This window comes from Marmota marmota, unplaced genomic scaffold, assembly GCF_001458135.2.
Source record: "Marmota marmota marmota unplaced genomic scaffold, marMar, whole genome shotgun sequence".
In the NCBI taxonomy this organism is placed as follows: Eukaryota; Metazoa; Chordata; class Mammalia; order Rodentia; family Sciuridae; genus Marmota; species Marmota marmota.
In genome coordinates, this window is record NW_025999962.1 from 6848707 (window position 1) to 6867119 (window position 18413).

Here is an 18413-nt window from a genome sequence, read left to right on the forward strand (position 1 = left end):
TTTTTTTTTTTTAATATTTACTTTTTAGTTTTCGGCAGACACAACGTCTTTGTTTGTATGTGGTGCTGAGGATCGAACCCGGGCTGCACGCATGCCAGGCGAGCACACTACCGCTTGAGCCACATCCCCAGCCCCTGTGGTAATCATTTCTAACGTATATGTATGTCAAAACATCATACTCTATGTATATGGTAAATACAAACAATTTTTATTTTTCAATTATATCTCAGTAAAACTAGAATGATACCTTTATAATTTTCATTTTCGTAGTTGTAGATGGTCACAATACCTTTATTTGATTTATTTATGTGGCTCTGAAGCTCGAACCCAGTGCCTCACGTGTGCTAGGCAAGTGCTCTACCATGGCAATCACCATTCCTTCTATTTCCATGAGCCCCAGCCCCAGCCCATCATTTTTTTTAAATATAAAAACAAATCATGCTTTTAAAAAAATTTGATTTGAATTTGAAAATGAAACTCCTCCATAATTCTGTGCTGAACATAGCTCCTGGGCCAGCAGTCTTGTCATCACTTGGGAACCTGGGAATGTAGGCTCTTGGGCCCCATTTGGGCCGTAGAATCAGTCTCTCTTCACCGAAAAAGATCCCACTGGCAGGGCAACTTAACTTTGAAAAGAGCTGGCCATGAATCCATGAATACCCTCCTCTTCCCCAGTTCCAGCTAAGGGACAAGTATCACCTGTTTTTGTTTTTTGTATCAGGGATTGAATCCAGGGGTAATTAACCTCTGAACTACATCCCCAGCACACCCACCTCCATTCCCCCTGCCTTTTTATTTTAAAACAGGGTCTCACTAAGTTGTTTAAGGCACCACTAAGTTGCTGAGGCTGGCTTTGAACTTGCAATTTACCTGCCTAAGCCTCCTGAGCCTCTATGATTACAGGTGAGTGCCCCAGCACCTGGCTTGTCACATGTTTTGTTAGAAGGCTTTTTAATTTATTTTTATTTTCTGATGCTGGGGATTGAACCCAGGGACCCTTTACTGCTGAGCTACAACCCCAGCTGCGTTTCTTTCTTTCTTTCTTTCTTTCTTTTTTTTTTTTTTTTTTTGTACCNAGTGTCCCTGAGTTCAATCCCTGGTACCAAAAAAAAAAAAAAAAAGAAAGAAATTTAAAGTTGAGCTCATAGAAAGTAGAGAGTGGAATGGTGGTTGCCAAGGGCTGGAAGCTGTTGACCAAAGGGTCCAACATTTCAGTTATTCAGCATGAATAAATTCTGGATTTCTAACGAACAGCATGGTGGCTTAGGCCATTTGCTGTTGCTGTAAGAGAATACCCAAGACTGGGTAATTTATAAAAGAAAGTTTATTTAGGTCATAATTTACCCTTGTGCTACATTGGAACATGGCAGAAAAGCAGAAGGGCAAGCTGGGATGTACAGAGAATAAAAGGGGAGGGGGAGCTGGCTTTCTAACAGCTCACTCCTGCTCTCACTAGTCCAGTTCCAATAGAACTCATCCCACCACCTCTCAACCCTGTTACAACAGGGACCACATCTCAGCATGGGTTTTGGAGGCCACAAGCCATTTTCAAAGCTTGAGCATGTGGTGATTATAGTTAACAGTATTGCATTGTGCACTGAAAATTTGTCAAGAAAGTAGATTGTGTTTATATCACACATAAAAAAAAAAAAAACAAAACAGTAACTATGTGAGATGATGAATGTTAACTAGCTTGATTGTGGTAATCATTTCTTTTTCTTTCTTTTTTTTTTTTAATATTTACTTTTTAGTTTTCGGCAGACACAACGTCTTTGTTTGTATGTGGTGCTGAGGATCGAACCCAGTGCTGCACGTGCTAGGCGAGTGCTCTACCGCTGGACCACAACCCCAGCCCCTCCCCTGCCCTTTTTATTTTTTATTTTGACACAGGGTCTTACTGAGTTGCCCAGGCTGGCCTCCTGAGCCAGCAATATTCAAAATAGCTTCAATATGGAATCAATCAGTTTCCTGAGTATCTGGGACTACAGGCATGGGCCTCCCCTCCTGGCACCTGTCTTAACCATTTTCTAAATGGAGAGTTCAGGGGTGTTATGGTGACAGTGTTGTGCAGTCCATCTCCAGAACTTCTTCATTGCAAAGCTGTAACCTAAACACTCCCACATCGCTCCCTCCCACCCCCGATCACTGGCAATCACCATTCCTTCTGTCTCCATGAGTTTGAACACCTTGCTTTTTTTAACTTCACAGCATATCTTTCCATATGGGCACATCGGATCTAGCTCATTATTCCTTGAGCTTGGAGTATTCCTCCGTGACTAAAGCTGATATTTAGCCAGTCTTCTATCAGGGATGTGAAGGCTATTTCCAGCTTTTGCTATTGCAAACCAGTTAAACCTCTAGAAGGTTGAGTTCAAAGAGTATGCATTTCTCCATTCTGCCAAATTGTTGCTCAAACAAGTTATCTCAGTTTCCTCTCCCACCCACAGAGGACAAGAGGTCTCCCCCCACCCGCAAACATCAGATTCTTCCCAATGGAAACCAACAAGTAAATATTGTGCCATCCCAGTGACAAGTGGGACCCAGCTTGAAAGGAGGGGTCGGTGACTCCCTTTGGCGGTGATCTCCCAGGGAGAAGCCTGAGAGGTGAGCTGGTGGCAAGTTGAGGGAATCAAAGCTGCGGTGCATACACAGAGGAAGTCTAATTCAAAAGCCATATAATGAGTGGACTTGGGAGGAAGCTCGTTGCCGTGGCAACCTGATTTCCCTGCTGCCAAGAGCAGCTTTTCTTCTTTCTTCTGCACCTGGCAGGAGCTACCCCCACCCCACCCCACATTACTTGAGGAAGAAAGACAGAGTTTGGCATTCTTTTATTGAGGTCAGGGCACCGTCTCTGTCAGTAGCCAACTGTCATGGAGAGAGAATGTGGTGGCCTGGATGCCTTCACCCATCAGCTGGACAGAGGCACCTGGGTGTCTGGGCTGAAATGCTGATGTCAAGGAGACCTTTTGGTTCTCTCTGCAAGAAAAGCTTTTCTGTGCTTTTCTTTAAGGACACCAAAGGTCAAGGGCCTGGTGAGCTTTTGTGAGGCCTCTTAAGCCAGTTGTTTCCTTGTTCTAAGTCACTCTGCTCTACTTCCTGCAGGGCATTCAAGCCTGGACTCGCTGATTGGAATAGAGCTAGGGAAGGAGGAAACAGATGGATGGGCCCAATTACTTTACAATTTTTTACCTGTTCCCTGCCTCAGGCTCCTACTTGCTCCATACACAATTTACACCCCCTCATCTAACCCCATAATGGCTGGGTAAGGTGGCAATTATTAACCCAGTGGTTATTCTCAGAATAAAAACTGAGGCTCCAGCTCCTCAAGCCTCAGTGATTGCCCAAGATCTTAGTGCAAGAATATGAATCCAGGTCTGCCAGTATCTCAAGGTCATGCCCTTGCACCCTGCCACCCCCCTCCCCCTGAGATAATATGGACAGGCAAGCCAGACAGTGGAGAGATCACCCTTCTCTTGGACATGATGGCAGCCAATCATGTCCTTTCTAAGCAACAAGTGTATAGAAGATTTGATCCACATGCTTCACCTGGTCCTTTCAAGCGAAGATCCCCTCCTCCTGGGAAATCCCACCTGCCTCCTTTAATCAGGCTGTGGACTGCGGCGGGGACAGCATGTGTGGGGAGGCCATAGACTCTGTCTCCACAGAGCGGCTTCAGAGTCCTTTCCCCCTCCCCCGTTGACCTGTCTAATGTGGGCTCTTCTATGAGATGGCTCTTTCCCCAGCCTCCGGAGTAAATGATTTGTCTTTCCTATGATTTGCCTGCATCCCACACAGAGACAGTCATCCCGGAGCCCTCTCAGGGAGCATCTTGCCCCCTGACACATTCAACTCTCGAGTGCCAGGTGCCCCTGGAGTGGCCCTCTTCTATGTGTCTGCCCCTCCATCTAGGCCCCAGGAGTGTTGCTCTCTGCTTCCCTGGCATGAGCGCGCTGTCTGGGTGACTGAAGCACACGTACCAAGAGTGCAGATCAATAAACGAGGAAAGCTGCTGGGGAGGTGCTGCTCCTCCGTCTCCTACAGCTGACTGATGAGCTACGAGCCCCAGCCCCTCCCTTCTGTGGACAGAAACCCTCATTTGCCAATTCATGGTTCTACAGCACATTCCAATTCAAATGATTTCTCTTGGGTGAGGGTCTCTCTGTGGCAAATGCTCAGGGTTGCTTTGTTTTTGTTTTGAGATGGATGTCTAGCAAGGTTGCCCAGACTGGCCTCCAATCCTGGACCCTTCTGTCTCAGCCACCTGAGTAGCTGGGATTCCAGGTGTACGCCTTTGTGCCCGGCCCACACGAGGGCCTTTTGGAGCGTCCCTGACACCCACTGTTCAGTGATTGCTTATGACTCAGTCCCAGTCATGTCCCCATAGATTCTGATCTCTTTTTCCTGCCCTGAGACTCTGAGGCTCTCCAGGACCTTTAGCTGCATAGATTTATCTCTCTGGCCATTTCTGTACTGAGAAACTGCTGTGACTCCATTTTTGAGAAACCAGCCTCTACCTCAGAGCAAAGCCTGTCCAAGGAAGGGGGCGTGACCCTTGTCCTTGGAAAAACCCACAGAGCACTAAGCACATACCCACCCTGCTGAGTTGTTTGTCTACAAATAACAGGAGAGATCTGCTGCACCAGGTGTCCCTGACTCAGTCAGGCTAGGTGAGGACCCATAGCAACCCCCTAGCAACCACCAATCAGCATGAGACAGGGAAAATACTTGGGATGCCAGATGACTCCTCAGTAGTTTATGGTGGTTGATAACATGTTGGGAAACCATGTAGTTTAGCACGTACAACCCTTGTGGCCTAAACCAATCAGTTCAAAGTAATCTCCCTCTTGTACTAACCAATCACCCCTACCCAACTTGTTCCTGCCAGTGAATGTACAAATCAATGTTAAGAGTTGTTGTTTGACTTTTCCACGGTATGGAATGATTTGCTGGGTGATGATGTGACGGACACATAGAATATCCCCCCAAAACTGAACAAAGGACCAGGACTCACTCCCTGGGACCACTGCGTTGGGAATGGTTGTGAGTCCAGGCTCGAGCTTGCAATAAAGACTCTTGTGTGATTGCATCGGATTTGGCTCCTGGAGGTCTACTGGGGTCCCAGGAATCTGGCACAACAGTACCCCAGTGCTGTTCCTCTGCCCCTCTTCTTGCTGGATGCAACCCTTATCCCAACACAGAGCTCCCACTAGGGCTCCAGATAGGAAAGAGGGCCACAGACCCTACATTTTGAGCTGTCCCCTTACCCAAGCTAGTATGGTACTCCTTTGGCCCAGAGGATGTGTTCAAGATGGTGCCTGGGACTTCCCATGTCCCTTGCCTCTGCCCACTCTCTACCCTCTTCACTCTCAATTTCCTTCCGCTCCAATCACATATAATACAATGAAACTCGGGGACCCAGTCCTCCAGGCCTGGTTCTGGATGAATTAACATGTGCTTACATTATGTAGAAAATGCTTTTCTGTCTAGGCAAAACTTACTACCTTGCTTCACGCCAAGGAATCTTTTTTTTTTTTTTTTGATGTTCACAGCTGAATACTGACTTCCTCCTGCTCTTTGCAGCATCCCTACTCCTCTCTGAGCAAACAGATGCCCCTGGCAGAAGAGGAGGGAGGTGACACCAAGGGAGTGACACCATGGGAAATGCACACAAATGGCGTGCAGCAGATGTCACCCAGTCCACTTGCTGATGACGATGCGAGCTTGTGTGAATCTGTGAGTTCTGTCCTCTCAACCCCATGGACATAGAGCTCATTCTTCATTGTAGTTTTTTTCTCTAAAGAACTTTTATTTCCCCACATTTTTTACTGGTGTGTTATAATTGTACATCATGATAGGATTTGCTGTTACATATTTGCACATGCACACAATATCACAATATAATTTGGCCAATATCACTCCCTCCCCTCCCCTCCCTTTCGGGTATCTTTCTTCTACTGATCTCCCTTTGATTTTCATGAGCTTCCCAGCCCCCCACCCTTCTTTTCCTTCTTCTCTAGCTTCTGCATATGAAAGAAAACATAAAACCCTTGACCTTCTGAGTTTGGCTTATTTTGCTTAACATAATGGTCTCAAGTTCCTTCTAATTTCCTGAAAATGACATGATTCCATTTTTACTTATGGCTGAATAAAACTCCATTGTGTATATGCCATATTTTCTTCATCCATTCATCCATTGATGGACCCCTAGGCTGGTTCCATAGTTTGGCTGTTGTGAATTGTGCTATAAATATGGGTGTGTGTGCATCACTACAGCATGACTTTCATTCTTCAGGATATGACCCAGATAAACCAATGAGTGGTTTATCTGGGTCATATGGTGATACCATGCCTAGACTTTTGAAGAACCTCCAACTGATTTCCATCGAGGTTGCACTAATTCACAAATTTACCAATGAGGTAAAAGTGTTCCTTTTTCTCCACATCCTCTCCAGCATTCATCATTATTATTATATTATATTATTTATTTATTTAGGTACCTGGGATTGAACTCAGGGACACCCAAACACTAAGCCACATCCCTAGCCTATTTTTTTTTTTTTTTGTTGTTGATGGACCTTTATTTTATTCACTTATTTTTATATGCAGTGCTGAGACTAGAACCCAGTGCTTCACACATGTGGGGCAAGTGCTCTACCACTGAGCCACAACCCCAGCCCACTAGCCCTACTTCGTATTTTATTTATAGATAGAGTTTCAATGAGTTGCTTAGTGCCTCAAGCTTTTTGCTGAGGCTGGCTTTGAACTCCATCCTCCTGTCTCAGCCTCCAGCTGGGATTACAGGCATGAGCTACCACGCCAGGCTGTATGCTTGATGAATACCATTCTGATTGGTGTGAGATGAAATTTCAGTGGAGTTTTGATTTGCATTTCCCTAATTGTTAATGATGTTGAATGTTTTCTAAAGATCTCTCTTTTTTTTTTTTTTTAAGTTTTGGAGATCAAAACCAGGGCCTTGATCATGCATAGCAAGTGCTCTACTATTGAGCTAGGTCCCAGCCCCTATTAAAAGACCTACTTTTTCTTTTTTTGCAATACTAGGAATCAAACCCAAGGCCTCCCAAGTTAAGCAAATGCTCTACCACTGATCTATATCCTAGCCCTTTTTATATTTTTCATTTTGAGACAGGATTCTGCTAAGTTGCCCAGGTTGGCTTCGAACTTGTGATCCTCCTGCCTTAACCTCCAGGTGCGCACCACCATACCCAGTTCTCCCTCTCCTTTAACAGAAACCCAAGGGATTTAAGGTGGGCCTAAATCACCTCATCGTGAGAACTTTAACTTAGCTATAGTATATGTCAAGACCTGATTTCCCAATGATGTCATATTCATAGATGGAATTAAGTCTTAGACATATCTTTTGGGGGGGACACTATCTGACCCACTACATGTCCTTTTCGGTTCTCACCTTAGCCTTTCAGTACCGCTTGGTGTTCTTGATTACTTTCTCCTGGAAACCATCTTTTGTGTTGGCTTCCAGAGTGTAGGCTCTCTTGGTTTCTCTTCTATACCTGAGGCCCGTCCTCCATAAGTTCCCCTGCCAATTCCTCTTCTCCCACTCAGCCCTGAGGTGTTGAGATGGCTAAGATTCTGTCCTTAGCTCTCTTCTTTTCTCAGTCCTCCAACAACTGCATCATTGTCCTCAGCCAAGACACAATGGAGTCATCCTGGATACAAGGCCATTTTATTGCAGATTGTAGGGGTAGAATAGCCTTTTACGAATCTGATGGCGACAGAAAAGGGATATTATAGGATCCAAAAAGTGACCAAAAGAACTCAATGTTTTTAAGAAGATTTCTTGATGTTTGAGTTGGACTAAACTGAAGAAGGAGGATAAACACTTGAGTTTATGTTAGTGAGGTGACTTTGAAAGGCCCCTAAAGATGCCAGGGAAACCAACCCTGTGCCTAAAGAGCTGGGACTCTCAGCCCTGCTTCTCCCCAAGGGTTCAGCTGATCACCAACGGCCAAAGGCACACTGCATGGTGAAGCCTCCATAAAAACCCCAGAGAACTTCTTGGGTTGGCGAATGAGAACTCCCCCAGGTGCTGGGAGGCTGGCATTCTCCCAACTCTGTGGGGACTGAAGCTCCTAAGTGCTTGGGGCCCTTCTGGGCCTCATCCATGCATCTCTTGTTTCCTTTAAAATATCCTCTGTGGGTTGGGGGTTTAGCTCAGTGGTAGAGCAATTGTTTAGCATGTACAAGGCCTTGGGTTTGATTCCCAGTACCATCAATCAAATAAAATATCTTTTGCAAAATATCAATAATAGAAAGGAAAGTTCCCTTGGGTTCCACAAGCCATTCTAGCAAATTTTTGAACACGAAGAAGAGGGTCATGGAAACTTCTGATTGGTAGCTAAGTTAAACAGAAGTTGAGAGTAACTTAGCGATCCATCCCTTGTGTATCACCCTTAAACAAAAGGGGGCTGGTAAAACACTATGTCCCTGAGTACCCCATTTCTGTTCCCAAAACTGAGCCAAGTGAATGAAATAATAACAAGCTGCGCTGGAATGTCCAGATGCAGGTTATCTTTAGGGACAACTGGCTTTCTCTGGTGCTGGTAATTAGGGCAAGTCAACGTTATCTGTAGAAAGTTGATTTTTGCACATAAAAAAAAAGCAACTGGGTTGCAGTCATACAAGCATATTAAGCCAACCAGCAAGCTGATGCTGATGATGGCCCTGCTGTGCAGCTAGGCACATAAAACCCTCCTCTCAGTGGGGACTGATACAGAACTAAGGGCACTGTGGAAAGGATACGGGTCACTCATCCAGTCAGCTGCCACTAGACAAAACACTTTGAGGGATAGGAGGCACACTGCTTGGTGAAGCACAGTGAGGGACAGGGTGCTATCTGTTCAGCCTGTCACCCCAGGACTCCCCCATAAGCACTTCTCAGTAAAGCCCATGCCTCCTACACCTTCTCCATGCATTTTCTTTGGTCTCTTGGTGACCTATCCCACTGCCCTGGCACAACGGGCAGGAGTGGATCTGATACCTTGCAATTGATGTCTGAAGTGGGGTGTGGTCTTGTGGGACTAAGTCCTTCACTTGTGCGGTCTGCATAGCTCCAGGCAGCTAGTATCAGGAACGGGTTAAATTACAGGACATCTAGTGTCCATGGAGAACTGGACGATCAGTGGGTGTGGGGAAAACCCCTCACATTTGGTGTCAGAAGGGGAGTGTTGGGTCAATGAGCAGATAATTTTTTTTTTCTTTTTAGGGATGAAGGAGCAGGGGGTGAACACCCTAAATAGAGGTGGGGGATTTTGGTGACTGAGTGTGGGCGGTAAGTGGTAGAAGAATTATGAAGATGTGGTTTCCACCTAACCAAGACCAGGATGGCAGGATGGCATGTGGACAGATGGAAGTATTGCTCAAGGTCAGAGAGGAAGAGAGGGATTTGAGAGGAAGCAGAGGGGAGGCGGAGTGGTCAAGTGAATGGTTAAGGAGATGGAGACCCATGCAAGATAAAACGGTGACTGGTAACTTTTAGGAGAACTTTACCTCAAAGGTGCCATAGCATTTAAAGTTCCCTTCCCCAATCAGGCGCCGTTGCCCTGGCCTGTAGCCTCATCTACTCCAGAGGCTGAGGCAGGAGTATCGCACCCACCCATGCCAGCCTGGGCAACTTAGTGAGATGTGTCTCGAAATTAAAATTTAAAAAAAATTTTAAAAGACTGGGGGTGCAGCTCAGTGGATGAGTGCCCCTGGATTCAGTCCCCAGTATGGGGGAGGGAGTCTTCCTTTCCCCAATTCAGAAGAAATTTATTATCTTCTGATTTCTTGCTTTTTACTCCATTTCCTGAGGAAGGAAGGAGTAAAATCTCGATGCCCTCTGGCAAAGCTTATGTTGGCAGGCAGCCTAGGCAGAAGCAGCAGGTGAGAAGCAGGCGGCTGGCCGGCCCTTCCCAGCTCGAGGGACTTAGTAGCAGGAAGGGAAATCTTACCCGGATGACGCCAGGCCACGTGGCAGTGCCAGGGGAGTTTGTGCTGGAAACCCATTTGTCTGATGTACCAGAGCTTTGTCCTGCGTTGGTAATGTTGCTGGCATTTGGTTTTTCAGCGCTTCTTCCCTAATGAGTTCCAGGAGAAACCAGAAAGGAGATGCACAACTTCTATGAACCAAATTCTCTTTTCCTCTTTGCAATGAACTGGTTTGACCCCAGGCTGCTGCTACAACCACATAATTGCAACCAGATTACTTTTTTATTACACCTTGCAAAACACACCCCAGGAGGACCCAAGAACACAGAAAATATCAAGCTCAGACATCCCAGTGGTTCATCCACGCCAGAGTGTGTATCAGCATCCCCTTGAACTCAAGAGGGACACTAACTCTCCCTGCTAAGGCACCCTTGCCTCCTGACCCTTCCGGTTGGCGTGGGTGAACTATTCTGTAGCCAACCAGGCCTTCTGGGACCTGGCTATCCCTCCCTGGCAGCCCTTCGCTCATTCCTCTCCTTTGCAGAATCCCAGTTGTAATTTTACATCTATTTGTGAGGTTGGGAGCTCCCCAAGGTCAGGGATCCTGCCCACCCCTGCTCTGTGGGCAGGCCCTGTACCTGGCGCTGAGCAGGGATCCCTTGGCGACCCTGTCTCCTGGGTCATCTACTCTGTGGTCAGACCTCCGGATTCCACGCTGGGCATCGTTCCATGACCAGGGGTTCTGCCCCTGGCATCTGGGGAGAAGGTTGCAAACCCTCCAAACGTATTTGCTGTGTTTGATGTTCTTATGCAAATGTGCATCTGTGATGGGGGACGAGTCCAGAATTGTCATGGGATTCTCATGACAAAAAAAGATTATTTTCTTGTACAAATCCTCACAGCAATTGCTGCTCCCTCGTCCTTCCTGCCTGCTCCTCCCCCCCCCTTTCTGATTTCCCCCCACCTGCTCCCTGAGCTTTGTTCTCCAATAAGATATCTACCCATCATCCTTCGCCCTACTTAGGTAATGTAAGTTCTCTGCATCTTTAATAAATCCCCCCCCACCACACACACACACACACACACACACACACATGCTGTGGAGCCGCCAATGAAATGGCAGTACTGGAGAACACATGATCTGCATTAGCGAATAAGAGTGTCCAATTTCCCTGATCTGAGCCTGGTTGGGTGGAAGTGGGAAGGTAGTAACTCACAGGGGCCCAATCAGAGACATTTTTAGGATTTGAACTGGATGTTGGGGGGAAGGTGGAGTGTAAAGGAGGCTGGAATGAACTGGCTAATTCCTGGAGCTGCTGCCTCTAAGGACAATGCAAGGTCACTCCCCTATTGGTGGCCACCTTTGCGGCCACATGGGAAAACAGCCCTGTGGAAAAGAAGCTTACAGAGGAAAACTGGGCCCAACGTGGAGAGTGGAGAGAGAGCCTGTGTGAGGAAGGGAAGGGAGTTTGTCCTGACTGCAGATCGCGAACCCTTGCATCTGGCCATGACTTCAAGCCAGATCTAACCCTGAACTTTTCCGTTTCCTGAGACAATCTGTTCCCTTTCTTTGGTTGCATGGGTTGAAGTTGGATTTCTGTCCAACAGCCAAATAAAGCTCTTACCAGCTGTCTTAGAATCCTGGGTAGCTTTTTTTTTTTTTTCTTTAAAGTTGTAGATGGACAGAATATCTTTATTTATTCATTTATTTTTATATGGTGCTGAGGATCAAACCCAGTGCCTCACACAGCTCGGGGCTCTACCACTGAGCTACAGCCCCAGCCCAAATCCTGGGTAGCTTTAACAGCAGACATTTACTTCTGGAGGCTGGAAGTCCAAGGTCAAGGTTCAGCAGATTCAGTTCCTGATGAGGGTTCTTCCTGGTTTGTAGACAGCTGCTTGTCAACATCCCTCCTGGGCTCAGCTTGGTGAGTGTGGTGGGAAGGGAGAGGACGCAGGCTCTGCATCTGTCTTTCACAGGGTTCTAATGCCATTGCAGGGCCTTACATGTGAGAACCTCATCTCAACCACTCACCTCCCAAATACTGTCAAATTTGGGGTTAGGCTTCAGTATATATAAATTTTGGGGAGACATGATCAGAAGCTTATTTTTAAATAAATGAAAATCATTTATTTAAAAAATGAGTATTGAAACAGTTCAATAATAGTCAAGGTTTCCTTAGCTTCAGGGAAATCTTGACCCATCCCCAAACATTGGTACCTGATTCTCCCTCTTTCTCCAGAAGTCGCCCCAGCAGATCTCTGTGTCGCTTCTAGTGATCAACCCTAGCTGCAAGGGAGGCTAGAAAAACTGGAACCAGGATTGTTCTGATTGGCTGAAACTAATCCCGGTTCATCCCCTGGGGCTTCTATTAATGAGGAAGAAGAGGGGATGCCTGTTGGGTATGAAAGAAGGAACAAGGCTTGTTGTTGAGCAAATGCCCTTTTATTGAGGAACAGCTCTGCATATTTATAGAGCCAGGGGTGGTTTGACAGTTGGCATGGGGTGCTTTTTGATTGGAGGGTAAAGATCAGGTAAGCCAGCAGGGCTAGTCTGATTGGTGGGTAGGATCAGGTGAGCCAGCAGGTCTCTGATTGGTGGGTAAAGATCATGTGAGCCAGCAGTGCTCTGATTGGTGGGTAAGGATCATGTGAGCCAGCAGGTCTCTGATTGGTGGGTAAGGATCATGTGAGCCAGCAGGGCTCTGATTGGTGGGTAAGGATCATGTGAGCCAGCAGGGCTCACCATTGGACAGCTCTTCTTGAGGGATGGGGAAATTAGTCTTTGGAGCCAGGTCAACTCCCAACAGGGCAATTACCAGAAAAGTTGGATGTAGTTCCAAAAATACACACCAAACTTTTTGGCTTCTATCCTTTGTTCAAGTTATTTCTACTTGCCTGAAACTTGTTCTTCTCTGTCTTTGCTTGTCAAAGTCCTATCTAGCTTCAAAAAAATCCTTCTCTGATGTCCTGAAACCCCAAAGAGACTTTGCAGTCCATGGATCAGTCACTTTCCAGTTGTGCTTTGGATGGATCACTTCACCTGTCTAGGATCTTGATTTCCTCATCTACAAAACAGGAATAATATTAGAACCTGTCTCATAGAATTATTGCAAGGGGCAAATAGGATAATTTGTGTGAAATATTTAGCTTCATACCTGATGCAAAGCCAGCACTTGATAATGGTTAGTTATTACCATTATTCCTGTTCTGGTGTCCCTGTCACCGACCTTACCCTCTCTGCCTTCCTTAGCTTTGCATACTCTGCCACTTTTATTTTTTTTAAAGGAGATATAATTCACAAACCATAAAAGTCACCCTTTTAAAATATATAATTCAGTGATTTTTAGTCTGTTTTCAAAATTATGCAACTATTACCTCTATCAAATTCCAGAACATTTTTATCACCTTGAAAAGAACTCCTATACCTGTTATCAGACTCTCCCTTTCTCTGCCTCCCCTCAGTCCCTGGCAATCACTAATCTACTGGATGTCACTATGGATTGCTTATTCTGGACATTTAATATAGAAGGAATAATACAATTTGTAGTCTTTTGTGACTGACTTTCTTCATCTGGTAAAAAGAAAAAATTGGGGACGGGTGTCAGTACTGGGGATTGAATCCAGGATTGCTCTACCTCTGAGCTGCATCCCCAGCCCTTTTTAGTTTTTATTTGGAAACAGGATCTTGCTAAGTTGCTGAGACTGACCTGGAACTTGTGATCCTCCTGCCTCAGCCTCCTGAGCTGCTAGGAGTGTAGGTGTGCATCATAGTATTTTAGAGGTTCATCCATGGTATGGTGTGTTTCAGTACTTCATTGTTTTTATGGTTGAATGATGTTGCAGCATATAGATTTACCATATTTTAGGTATCCACCAATCAGTTGATGGACATTTGGGGGCTTCCACCTCTTGGCAACTAAGAGTAGTGTTTCTATGAACATTATTGTACAAGTGTCTGCATGGATGCCTGGAAGAACATTTTGAAGAACCGCTACACTGTTTTCCACGGCAGTTGTGCCATTTTACATTTCCACAAGCATTGTCCCAGGGCTCTGATTGCTCCACATCCCCAGCTGCTCTTGTGCTTCCTACTGAGCCCCTTTTGTCCCAGGACTGCACATCACAGGTGTTCTGGGTGTTGAACTGAAGCTCTCTGGGGCTCTGGCTTCCCCTAGGAGCTAGGCTGGCATAAGAACATAATTTATCCATTGGTGGCATTAATTGTGACTCCATGGATCTGGGGAGAACAGCTACTTTTGCCTTCACTCTGTGCTTATTAGGTGTCAGGCCCAGTCCTGGGCCCTTATGTCTCCATGGAGCCCAGAGGCATGGATGAGTCGGCAGAGCATCAATCCCCGCTCCTGAGAGGACAGAGGCTCTTCAAGGAGAGTACTATGATCTTGATGTGTCTCCCAAATTTCACGTGTTGGAAACTTAATCCTCAAATTTATTTGTTGGTGATAACTGGAGATGGGACCTTTGGAAGTAATTAGTATTAGATAAGGCCATCAAGGTGGGGCTCCCGTGATGGGGCTGGTGGCTTTTCGAGAGGAGAGAGACCCAAGTTAGCATGCTGTGTGATGTCCTCTGCCACATTATGCAGCATGAGGCCCTCGTCAGATGCCAGCACCATGCTAATTGAACTTCCCAACCTCCAGAACCATGGGCCAAACAAACCTCTATTCTTTATAAATTCCCTGGTCTGTGGTACTTAGTTATAGCAACAGAAAACACAGAGGGCTTCCTGGAAGAGACAAGCCTGACCAGTTTTTAAAGATGAAGTACTTTTGTTTCAGAGAAAAAATGGGCAGGTAGTGTACCCAGGTAAGGGGAACAGCACAAAGAAAGAGGCAGAGGTGGGAAACGGTCCAGACTGCTGTGGAGGTGGCCAGGAGGGGATTCAGTGGTGAGAGAAGAATGGAGAGCATTGAGTGTGAGATGCCTAGTTTCCACCCAAGAGAGGCAGCACAGATGGGAGGTCTGCCTTGGCCTTCTCATGGGTAAAGGGGGCCATCCGATTACTGAGCTGTACAGAACTGGTGGGGTTTAATGAGTTTGAACAAAATGTTTACACAGCATTTTGAACAGTCCCTCGCACATGTAACTCCTGCTGCCTTCCAAGAACTGGGTGAGACATTGTGTGTCTTTTTCTGGAACTCAGAAGTGAATGAATGGAGGTGGAGGGCAGGGAGCGACCACGGAGGGGAGGAGAGGGAATCTTCACGAAGGTGGTGGGGCAAGGCAGTAAACAGTTCCTGGAAAAGAAAGATGACTTAGTACACCAAACAATAGGGTCTCCTTCCAGGGACAGTGATCAAGTTCAATCAGCCTTTGTGTGGAGAGTGCCTGTTATATTCCAGGCACTGTGTGAAGCTGCAGGATGCGAAGAAGTAGGTCTCCCTGAGACAGTGCACAGCACAATAAGGGGGGCATCCATGTCATCCAACAGAACAAGCTGAATCACCTGAGGGCATAGCTAGAAAGCACCTCCAAGTCCAGAAGGGAAGGCGGGTGTCAACTCAGGTGGAGGAAGTCACCAGGCCAGAAGGGGCTGTTTATTTATTTATAATCAAGCAGAGAAGGAAAAGATTGCAGAGCATCCCATGGAGATTCACGAAGGACAGGAAAGGAAAACATGATCTAATGATCACTCATTAAGTGCTAGGCATGGGCTTAAGGGCTTTCTACATTAAGAAGAAAGAAAATTCACCCTTTTAAAATCGTGATGCAAAATAGTACTTACTGCTCCAAGACAAATATAAATGCTTCCAGGAGCCAGAGAAGGAAGGAGGCAGTGACCAAGGCCAAGAGTTAAGCAATAGGGAGTGGTGAGAACTGAGGCAACTGGAGGAGCATTTGCTTCCCCTAAAAGGGATAGCTGCTCCCCACTCAGCAGGCCATGGGCCCCAGTCACCACCATAATCTTAAAAAAGGTGGGAGTTCATAACCCACTTGAATCAAAGTGTGGAATATGATATGTCAAGAAATTTGTAATGTTTTGAACAACCCACAATAAAAAATTAAAAATAAATAAATAAATAAATAAACATTAAAAATAAATTCTCTCTCTCTCTCTCTCTCACACACACACTCTCTCTCACTCTTTCTTTAAAAAAAAAATAGAGAAATTACTTTTTCTTCAATACAAGGTGTTGCCCCTCTGTGTCATCTACAATCACCACCATTCATATTCCCTCATTAGGAGACAGATTTGCAGGTAATTAAGCAGGTGGCTTCTCTATTCCTCTCTAACCATCTGGAAAGTTCTCCATTGGCTGACCTCCGAGTTACACCTGAGGGTGGGGCACTCTGGGGAGGTTGCCCACCCCTATGTAGTGGCCTTGTTTTTTCTGACCTCCTCACTCAGCTACTAGGTCAGTTGGATTTAAAAGCTGATCACAGCGGCTGGGGTTGTGGCTCAGTGGTAGAGCACTCGCCTCACAAGTGCAAGGGACTGGGTTCATGCAAGGGCCTGGATTCGATCCTCAGCACCACATAAAAATAAATAAATTGATATGAAGGTATTGTATCCAACTACAACTAAAAAATAAATATTAAATAAATAAAAGCTGATCACAGGCTTGAGAGGTAGAAGAGCTTCCGGGGAAACTGTGGTTCTCCATCCGAATGCTCGAATTTTTTAAAAAAAGTCAAGTACTTCCTTGAGCTGCAGGAGAGAAAGAGCCTAGTTTTTAACTTATTACTAGAAAATTTTTTTCTAGTAATAAGGCATGAAGAGCCAATTATTATTAATTTGAGTTGAATAAAATATCCTTGCTAACAATTACAAAAGAACAACCCCATTAAAAATGGGCAAAGGCCTTGAATATACATTCTCCAAAGAATCATAGCAAATGAATAATGAAAACACATGAAAAGATGCTCAACATCATGGATCATTAGGAAATGCAAATCAAAACCTCCATGAGACCACTTCACACCCATTAGAATAGCTTCTATTTAAAGAGAAGAAGAAAGCAAAGGGGAAGGAAGTATGTGTTGGTGATGGGGAGAAATTGGAACCCTGTATGGGGCTGGGGAGATGTAAAACGAGGCAGCTGCCGTGGAAAACTCTGGCAGCTCTTCAAGATGTTAAACATAGAATTACCATATGATCCCACAATTTCCACTTCTGGGTGTACACCCAAAGCAGGGACTCAAACAATTATGTATGCACCCAAGGGCCGAGCAGCATTATTTACAACAGCCAAAAGATGCAAGCAACCCAAGTATCCATAGACAGAGGTAGATAAATGCACATTGGTACACACATGTGGTAGACTATTATTCAGCCTTAAAAAAAGAATGAAATTCCGTCACATCCAATAAGAGGTATGAACTTTGAGGACATCATGCTCACTGAAATAAGCCAGTCGCAAAAGGACAAATGTGGTATAATTCCACTTACGTCAAGTTCTAGGTTAGACAAAAGCACAGAGACAGAAAGTAGAAGGGTGCTTGCCAAGGGCTGGCTGGAGGGGGACCGGGGAGTTGGTGTTTTATTGGAGTTTGGGTTTGGGAAGATGAAAGTCCTGGAAATGGATGGTGGTGATGGTTGCACAGTAATAGGAATGTACTTGATATCACCGGACACTGGAGATGGTTAAAATGTCAAGTTTTATGTCCCACACACAAAAATCAAAAATGCAGAAAACAAAAGCAAAACATTATTCTAGTGACTTTCCATGATGCTCCTCCTATTCACTGGTGAAGGCCCAACTGCTGAAGGGCTCCCTTGCGTTCACTTGCACCTTTGACTGCCCAACCTGGGAGCTCCCAACGTCAGCAGTGGAATCCCCCTACCATGGATTTTAGGAACATCATCCTCACAGTTAAGGAGGAAATAATCGTAAGGGAGCATTGTATGAAGCACTCACTGGGTTGGGGAAATGATCTGATGGGGTAACAGGGGAGACTATTTGTAGGGAATGGTGTTCTAGTCAGCTTTTGTGTTCTTGTGACCAATATACCTGATAAGAACAACAAAGAGGAGGAAAGTTTATTTGGGCTCACAGTTTTAGAAGTTCAGTCCATGGTCGGCCCAGTCCATAGCTCTGGGCCCAACGTGAGGCCTAATGACTTGCATTAGGCTTGGTGGAGGAAAGCAGCCCAAGACATAACAACCTGGAAGTAAAGAGAGAGCTCTGCTCACCAGCAATAAAACATACTCCCAAAGGCACACCCCCAGTGGCCTACTCCTCCAGCCATACCTACCTGCCTACAGTTACCACCTTGTGAATCCCTGTCGGGGGACTGATCTTTCAGTTAGGGTACACCTCTCATAACATTCTTGCATTGTCTCACACATGAGCTTTTGAGGCACATCTCATATCCAAACCATAACAAACGGAAAGTGAAAAAGGAGCAAAGATCAAGTGCACGGCCTCCAGCGCCTTCCTGGACTCTGTATCTCTGTGGCCTACATGGTTCTGGCTACAACGGGGTGGGGGGGGGGGGGGTTTGAA